This window comes from Babylonia areolata, chromosome 12 (assembly GCF_041734735.1).
Source record: "Babylonia areolata isolate BAREFJ2019XMU chromosome 12, ASM4173473v1, whole genome shotgun sequence".
Classification (NCBI taxonomy): domain Eukaryota; kingdom Metazoa; phylum Mollusca; class Gastropoda; order Neogastropoda; family Buccinidae; genus Babylonia; species Babylonia areolata.
This window is the reverse complement of record NC_134887.1, coordinates 12,658,310-12,667,794: the sequence shown is the minus strand read 5'-3', so window position 1 is coordinate 12,667,794 and position 9,485 is coordinate 12,658,310.

Here is a 9,485-nt window from a genome sequence, read left to right as displayed (position 1 = left end):
GATGGGAGAGAGGAGAGAGGAACAAGAACAAGAACAGTTCTTGTTTTGAGAGAGAGGAGAGATACAGTGAGACAGACCCAGACGGAGCATGTTCGATCGTAGCATGTTCGATCGTAGCATTTTGTCATGCACGAGAGAGAGAGACAAACAGAGACACAGACAGACAGAGACAGGTAGAGACACAGAAAGACATAGTAAGATAGGGAGAGAGAGACAGAGTGAGATGGGGAGAGAGAGAGACAGACAGACACAGAGCCAGACAAAGACGAGATTAGGATAGAGAGAAGGATACAGAGAGAAAGGAAAAAAAAAGAGAAAGGCGGAAAGGAAAAAAACAAACAGATTAACAGAGAGGTGGGGAGGGGGGGGGGGCATAGAATGACAGAGGGACAGAGACAGAAAGATACAGAGAACGAAAGAAGAGAGAGAAAGGGAAAGAGACAGACAGGCAGGCAGGCAGACTGAGACAGAGGAACAGAGAAACTGAGATACATAAGAAGCGAGGCTTACAGTCAGACGGATACGAACACAATGAGAGAAAGACCGAGACACAGACAGACAGACAGAGACAAACAGAGAGAGAGTCATGGAAGGGGGAGGACAGGAAGGGGGGGGGGGGGGAGTGTAGGAAGAAATACAATTCTGATGGCCAGTCTGATTCTTCAGGAGTCCACTGGGAAATGAATCTATCAAAGAAGATGAGCTGACGTTTAACGTCATCCGTGCAGCAAGCTGCCAGCAAAAAGGCAAGAGAGAGAGAGAGAGACAGAGGAGGGGGGAGAGAGTAGGGAGAGAGAGAGAGATAGACAGATAAGGAGATAGAGATGGAGGGGGGAGGAAGAGAGATAGTGACGACTTGAGAGTGTGTGTGTGGGTGGTGGTGGCAGGAATGGATAAGGAGAGACACAGAAAGGGAAAGAGAGAGAGAGGGGGGGGGGGGCGGGGGGAGACGGCTAGAGAGAGTGTGTATGTGTGTGTGTGTGGGGGGGGGGAGCGGGGGGGGGGGGGGATAGGAATGGATAAGGAGAGATATAGAGAGGGAAAGGGTAGGACAGAAACGAAACGAATTTTTATTTAACGAGGGTAGTGGAGTAAGCACAGCTGCTTTTTTTTTTTTTTTTTTTTTTTTTTTTAACATCCAGCCCTCAAGGGCAAAAAAAAGAAGAAGAAAAAACAAAAACCAAACAAATAACAAAAAAAATGGCGCGCGCGCGCGCGCACACACACACACACACACACACACACACACACACACACACACACACACACACACACAATTACATATGAAAGTAAAAGGCATAAATGAAAGCATTCACATTACCTAATTAAGCACGACACGACAGACTATCATTGAAAAGATCAAATCATTAAGGGGGAAAAACAAGGAGAGAGAGATGGGACATGAGTGGTGAATCAAAAGCAAACTTCATTTCTTATTCATAAAAAATATCACTGACATTGGATTACTTCTTCTTCTTTTGCGTTCGTGGGCTGCAACTCTCACGTTCACTCGCATGCACACGAGTGGGCTTTTACTTGCATGACCGTTTTTACCCGCCATGTCGGCAGTTTTACTCCGCTTTCAGGGGTGTGCATGCTGGGTAGTTCGTTTCCATAACCCACGACGCTGAATGGATTACAGGATCTTTAACGGGTATTTGATCTTTGTGGTTTACACACAAAGGGGGGTTTCAGGCACTGGCAGGTCTGCCAATGTTGCCCTGGGAGATGGGAAAAAAATTCCCTCCTTTACCCCCCCAGACCCCCGTCCCTGTGATTCGAACCCAGGTCCTCAGATTGAAAGTCCAACGCTTTCCCACTCGGTATTGCGCCCCATGACTTTGGAAAACATAATCAGAAATTTTTAGGAAAAAGAGGTGCCAATTTTTGGGTTTTTCTTGGTTGTTAGGAGTTGATTTGAATTTTTGAAAATTTGTTTCCGTTTTTAAGTTTCTGGGTATGATTCCATAAACCCCCCCTGAATTGCAAGGTTTGATTGCATAAAAAAAGATGGGAAAAAATGGAAGGTTTATCTTATTGGAGGTTTTCGATTATTATTAAAACTAAATATTTGTCGTTGGACGGAGCGTTCCCAAAAAGGATTTTGGGCCCTGAACAGTCCTTTTTTGATAATTTTTTTGTTAAGGGGAAAAGGGCCTATTTTTTTAATTCAGTTTTGTCAATTTTGAAGATTTGTCAAGGTAAGTTTTACGGCTTTTTGTAAATACTAATAACGGTTTTAGTCAATTTATCTTCAAAGAGAGAGGAAGAGAGGGGCAGGTTTGGGGGGGGGAGGGGGGGGGTAGAGAGGTGGGGATGGTGGTGGCGGTGGGGTGGGAATGGATAATGAGGTTGAGAGGGGAAGAGAGAGAGAGGGGGGGGGGGGGGGGAAGAGAGGGCTATGGGGATTTGTGTGTTTGGGTGGGGGGTGGGGGTGGGTAGGAATGGAAAAGGAGATTTAGGGGGGGAAAGAGGAAAGAGGAGAGAGAGAGGGGGGGGGGTGGGGGGGAGGGGGGAGGGACCGTAGGGGGCAGAGGGTGGTTTTTGGGGGGGGGTGGGGGCAGGTTTGGAGGGGGGGTTGGATGGATAAAGATATTTTTAATATATTTTTTTTTTTAAAAAAGAGGGGGGAAAAAGAAGAGGAGAGAGAGAGGGGGGGGGTGGGGGGTGCGGGGGGGGGGATGAAGAGAGAATAGACGGTTTTAGAGAGTGGGGGGGGGGGGGGGGGGGATTTTGGGAAATGAAAAGGGAAAATATAGAGGGGGAAGAGAGTAGGAGAGAGAGGGGAGGGGAGGGGGAGAGACATAGCGAGATTTGGGGGGGTGGTGGTGGTAGGAATGGAAAGGGAGTTAGGAGGGGGAAAAAGGAGTAAGAGAGGGAGAGAGAGGGGGGGTGTGGGCGGGGGGGAGAGAGACTATTTTTCAGTTTCAGTTTCCCCTTTGCCAAGGGGTCCTCGCTCGGACCCCCATATCGCTACACACTTTCTCCCAAGCAATGCCGCCAGCGCGTTAACCCAAAGCGCTTTCGGCCGGGGAAAAAAAAAAAAAAAAAAAAAAAAAAGGGGGGGGGGGGGGGAATAAATAATAGATAAGCTCTAAATAAAAAAATAAATAAATAATAAATAATAATTAATATAAAAAAAAGGTAGTTAATTAATGTAATAAAATTTAAAAATGATAAAATAAAAAATAAAAAAAATAAGAAAAACAATGGGATAATTAAGCGAATGAAGTAAAATTGAGGAACCATTACCATACCCCAACTGCTAAAAATGCCCCCCAAACATGCTTTTTCACGATTAAAGTCGTAAAATTTTTAAAAAAGTCATGGCTCCACCCCCCCAAAAACCCAACCCACCACACACACTTTTACTTTCACCTCCCCCCAACCCCCCTCCCCCAACCTCTTTTCTAGCCTACGTATCCCGCTTCCACGGCACCCCACACAACACCCCCACCCGACGAAACCACACTCCAGAGATAAAACACTTATTTGTAAAAAGACCACATATACCCCCATATCTCCCCCCCCCAACCCCCAACATTATACAAAAAGTATTTTTATATAAAAAAAATTTAATTATATATATATATATATACACAAAAAACCAAAACCCCCGTACCGGGATCTCTCCTGAATTTTGTACACTTCCCTGCGCATTCACAAAGCATCAAAAAAACAGGGACCCCCACACCACACAAAAACACAACCCAAAACCGCCCGCACAGAGGCTGCAAGGGGGGGGGGAAAAGATCTTGTCCCCAAAAAAGTGGCGCTAGTGTGTTGCCATTATTGTTTGGAAAAGCCCCACAGAGATCTGTTCCTTTTGAAAAAATTTTGCGCAATGTTGGTTTTGGGGAAATGTCCCGTTTTGTTTGTTTGAAAAAGCATCGTGCTCTCCCTTTCATGTTAGACTTCGGCCGCCCTTCTTGTTTTTATTTCTTGGGCGTCGTGGGTGAGGGCCCTTGCCCTGTTTTTTTTTGGATTTTGATTTTTTTGAGTTTTTCCCGATTTTCCCAGAGTGGCCGCTCGGGGGTGTTGCGTTCCAGAAAGTCTGCAGTCGTCATTTCCCTTAACACCGCATGTCCCGGGCGTTTGACCTGTGATTTTTTTTAATTGGAAGTTGCGATTCCCTTTACCCCCTTGGGTTTCCCCTTTTCCCGTTTTCAAATTTTTTTGTATGGGTTCTTTGAGGGTTTTGAATCATGGGCATTTTGGTTTTCCCCGGGCGTATGGAGGGGGCGTGACTGGAGGGCATTTGTGCGTTCAACTTCAGTTGGTGGGGTTTTGTGATTTGTAGGCAGCATTCTTTCCAAATTTTTTTTCCTTTTTGTTGCAGTGAATCCCCAACCGAGGTTTTTGGTGAGGCCTTTGTGTATAGATGATGTCCTTTTCTTTTTATTTTTTTTCTTCTTGAGTGTTCACTTCCGACTGTTTTGCCCTTGGCATTCCCGAAAAGTCCCCTAGAGTGGGTGAAAGATGTGTTGAATAGAGGGTTTGGGTTTTGGGGGGTTTTTTTTTCCTTCTTTTGTTTCTTTCGGTTTTGTGTCGGAAAGTGGATTGTGTTTTTGCTTGTCCCACCATTCTTCCTGTCTAGACGGTCCCTTTTTGGGTTTTTGACTGCGATGCAGGGTTTTTTGGGGTTTTTTCAAAATGTTTTGAAGTAGGTTTTGACCTGTTCTAACTTGTTTCGGGCCCTTTAGAAGGAGGTCAAGCAGGTATCGCTGGTTTCTGTGGGCGTGTTTTTGTTTTTCCCAAAGGATCAGCCTCATGTTATTTTGTACTTTTCTATTTTGGGGTGTTTTGAGCGGGTTTGCCAGTCGTATTTCGATACGCTGAGGACGAGGTTTGGTTGGGGAAAGAGGTGGGCGTTGCAACCCTTTTGGGCCCCTTGCTTTTAAGATGAAAGGCCTTTTTGCATTTGGAGAATAGAGGGTAGAGAGAGTGGTGTGTGTGGGAGGGGGTGGGGATTAAAAAGGAAAAAGGAGATTTAGAGGGGAAAGAGGTTGGAGAGAGAGGGGGGGGCGGCGGGGGGTGGGGAGGGAGGCCAGCGGTTGAAAGAGTGTTGGTGGGGGGGGGGAGCGGGATGGGGGGTGGTGGGATGGAAAAGGGAGAAAAATTAAGGGGGGGAAAGAGGAAAAGAGGGGAGGGAAAAAGAGAAGGAGAGGGGGGGGGGGGGGGGGCGAGGGGAGGGGAAGAGATACATAGACGGTAGAAAATTGTGTGGGGGGGGTGGGGGTGGGGGGGAATTAAAAAGGGGATATAGAGAAGGAAAAGAAGGGAAGGGGGGGGGGGGGGGGGGGGGGCGAGGGGGGGAGGAGAAAATATAGAGGAAAAGGGGGGGGAGAGAGAGGTGGGGAGAAAGAGGGGAGAAGAGAGAGGAACACTCGTGGTTTTACGCTGACAAGCGGCCCGAAAAGTCCGTCAGTTTAGAACGGTGGTTTTTTTTTATGGCCTGAAATATCTTTATCCCATTGTCGGGGGCATCAAATCAATAGTTGATTTTTAAAAAAAGAAAAAAAAGCAACTTATTCGGGAAAATTTAAAAGAAATTTTGGTGTTTCTTAATGGTGGGGGAAAAGATAAAACAGCATCACATCTCTTTATTATCTCATCATCTTTCCTATATCATGATCGTCTCATTATTGTGAACGTCCCCCACCACCACCCCCCATCACCCCATCATCGTCCCCCACTATCATGATCGTGTATTTTTGGGACATCACCCCACACCACCATCCCACCACCACCACCCCATCTTCGTCTTTCTCCTACTTGATCTTTTCGTCTTTATTGTGAAGCACCACCACCACCCATCCGTCCTATTCGCCCAATCACCGATGAAGGAGAAGCGATGAGGGAAAGGGGAGTTTTGGGTTCAAATGGTAAAATATGTTCCCTTTGTTGGACAAATTACTTTCATATCATCTCTCTTTATTTATCTCATTATGCCGTCATTCCCACCACCATCACATCCCCCATCGTTGTACTTCACTTCTGATCGGTTGATTATTGGAAACTTTTCCACCAAAACCACCCCACCCACATCATCTCATCCCCGTCATTGCCCCCCCATATATCACATATCGTTTCTCATCATCCCCATCCTCTTCGTTCCATCTATCGTCACGTCATCCGGATTAAAAGATGATAATGTTATTTTTACAAATAGGAAAGAGGGGTTCTTTTTTTACAAAAGCACGTTGGAATCTCGCTGTTAGCTAGTACCGTTATGTGTGATAATACTGCGAACATTAATTTTTTTTTTTCCCTTCGCTCCTTGGTTTCTTTTTTTTTGGATGCTACACACTCCGTGGACTTAGGTTTTGGTGTGTTGGTGTATGCAGAAGCACACGGGGCAAGGTTTGCTGTGTGGTGTGTTGTGTGGGGTGTGGTTGTGTTCGGGGACTTGGGGGTAGGGGTGGGGGGGGGGGATGAAGTATCGTCCCCGAAATTTGGTGACAAAAGACGGCCCCCAAGGGGAATCGAATGTATGGAAACCCATTGTGTTGGGGGAAAAAAGCCCCGGGCCTTTCCCCGAGAAAGAACCACGCCGTAGGAAAGGGTTGGGAGGGGAGGGACGGAAATAAAAGAGAGAGAGAGAGAGAAAGAAAAAAAGAGGTGTGGGGGTATGACAGGAAAAATTTCTGCGGAAAAACCTACCCCCCATTGCTTAACTTTAAAAGAGAACCATAACCCTTTGCATAAACAATAGGAACCAACCCCCCTTTTGATAACTTTAGGAACCTATCCCCTTTTGATAACTTATAGAGAACCATACCCCCCATTTGCATAAATTATAGGAACCATATCCCCATTTGCAAAACTTTTGAAAAACCTATCCCCATTTTGATTCACTTGTGTAAACAAAGTGAGGTCTAGTTTTAACCGGTTTTTGGGTGTCTGTGGTGGGTTTGTCGTGTGTCTGTGTGTGTGTCCGGGAAAAACTTTAACATGCATTTTTTGAAAATTTTTGTCAGTTGACCCCAATTTTTGGAAAAAAAAATGGAAAAAATTTTTCGTTCCCCCCGTTCTTTTTTAAAAACATATTGCACCTTTGGGCCAAAAAAATAAAAAGCCTTTTTGAAAATGCTTTAGTTATTTTTATTTTTTTTGTATTCTTTAAACTTGGACTTTGCCCCTCTTATTTGAACAAGAAAAAGAGGGTATTTTTTCCCATTTTTTGTTAAAACGGAACTTCTTTTGTGCTTTGGAATTTTTTTTTATTTTGCAAACGTTTTAGCAGATGTAAAAAAGGGAAAATTACTTTGAATTAAAGCTAGGGGACTTAATGTATCACAAGTGGTCGTGGGCCCTTTCCTTCTTTTATAACTAAAGAGAAACCCACTGGGCCCCCGCAAATCTGCAGGGAACCCTTTTTGCAGAAACCCCTATGTCCCTTTGTAAAAACAACAGAAAAATATATGTCCTTTGCAAATCAAAAGGAACCTACTGCATTTGCAAATTTTAACAGGGGGAAACCATATGTCTTTGAAATCATAGGACAATTGTCCATTTGCAAATCATACAGGGGAACCATTTTGTCCCTTTGCAATTTCACCCCAAAAAAAATATACTGCCTTTGCAAACTTTCAAAAAAATTTTTTGTGTCCATTTGCCAAAACATACAAAAAACTATCTTCCCCTTTTCAAATCCCCACAGGAAAACAGTCCCCTTTGCAAAAATACAAAAAAACTATCTGTCCATTTGCAATCTACAGAGAACCACATGTCCATTTGCAAAATAACAAAAAATATACTGTCCCCTTTGCAAATCATCAGAGAAAACCCTATTTTCCATTTTGCAAATACAAAAAATATTTTTGTCATTTGCAAATATCAAAAAAACTTCGTCCCTTTGCAAATCAACAAGAACCTACTGCCATTTTTCAAAAAAATTTCCCAAAAAATTTTTTGTCCCTTTGCAAAACATCAAAAAAATTAGTCCGTTTGAAATTACAGAGAAAAATATGTCCATTTGCAAAAATACAGAGAACCCTACTGTCCATTTGCAAATCCCAAAAGAGAAAAAATACTGTCCTTTGCAAAACTCAAAAAATTTAAGTCCCTTTGCAAATATACAGAGAACCTATGTCCTTTGCAAATGTAAGAGAACCTATTCCATTTGCAAAGCATAAAGGAAAATTACCCCCTTTCCAAACATAAAGAGAAAAATCCTACCCCTTTGCAAAAAAAAAAAGGAAACATCTACCCATTTGCAAAACAAAAGGGAAACCTACTGCCCCTTGCAAAATCATGAGGAACCTATGTCCCAAAACCTGAGGCTGGCACAAAGGGGGTGACTGTGTGAGATTGCGACTTCTGTTTAAATTTTTTTCTTTTGTGCAAGTTTTGGGTTTTTTTCTGGTCCATTTTTTCTGTTCTCAAAGGGTTGTGTGTGTGTGTGTGTGAGTGGTTTTTTGCGTGTTTTATTACAGGAGAGATGTGTGTATGTGTGGTTGTGTTGTTTTTGTCATTGTTTCCACTAATGTTGTGTGTGTTTTGTGTGTGTGCTTTTGTGCATTTTGTCTGACAAGAGAGATGTGTGTGGGGTTTTTGCGTGCGTGGTGTTGTTTTTTTTTTTCCATCGTTTCCCCCCTAATGGTTTTTGTGGGAGGGTTTGTGCGTGCGTGTGTGTGTATCGACAGAGGAGAGTTGTTTTGTGTGGCCGCGGATTTCGCGGTTTTTCTGGGGGGGTGTCTTAGTGGCGCGCGCGTGTGTTGGTGTGTTTGGGGTGTGAAGGAAGGCCTTCTCCAATTTTTTATTTTTCATTACTAAAAATTTGTTCAGTGGAGTGGGTGAAAGGAGTAGGCGTGTAATCTTTCCGTCTCGAGAGAATAGGACTGGAAGATGGGGGGGGGGGGGGGGAGAATGAAGGGGTGGGGGGGGGGAGCTTCAAAGGAGAGGAATGAAAGAAAGAGAGGAAAAAAAAAAAGACCCCCCCTCCCCCCCCCCCCCCCCCCCCCCCCCCCCCCCCCCCCCCCCCCCACACAAAGAAAAACGTTGATGAAAAGCGTGTCGGTTTTTTCCCCGGCTTCCGGGCGGCGGGGTGTAGTGGGGGAAAGTGTACATTCCCTTTTCAAAAAAGAGGGGAGTGTTCCCCCTTGGGATGTGAGGAAAAAAAAAATGTTTTGTTGTGAGTTCCCCCCGTGGAGGGGTTGTGGGTTTTGTTTTGGTTCGTGGTTGGTTTTTCTTTTCCATGGGTTTTGGGGCAAATTTTTTTTTTTTTGTGTAGATATTCCGGGTTTAAAGTTTTACTTCCTTTTAAAAAATTTTTTTTTTTTTTTTTTTCCCCCAAACCCCCCTTTTTTAAAATTCAAAAATTATAAAACAAAATTTAAAAACCCCAAATAATTAATATATTATTAAATTTTTTTTCCTTTTCCCTTTCCTTTTATTTTTTTTTTTTCCCTAATAAAATTTTTTTTTTAAAATTTTTTTTTTAAAATTTTAAATTTTATTTTTAAATTTTTTCCACCTTTTTT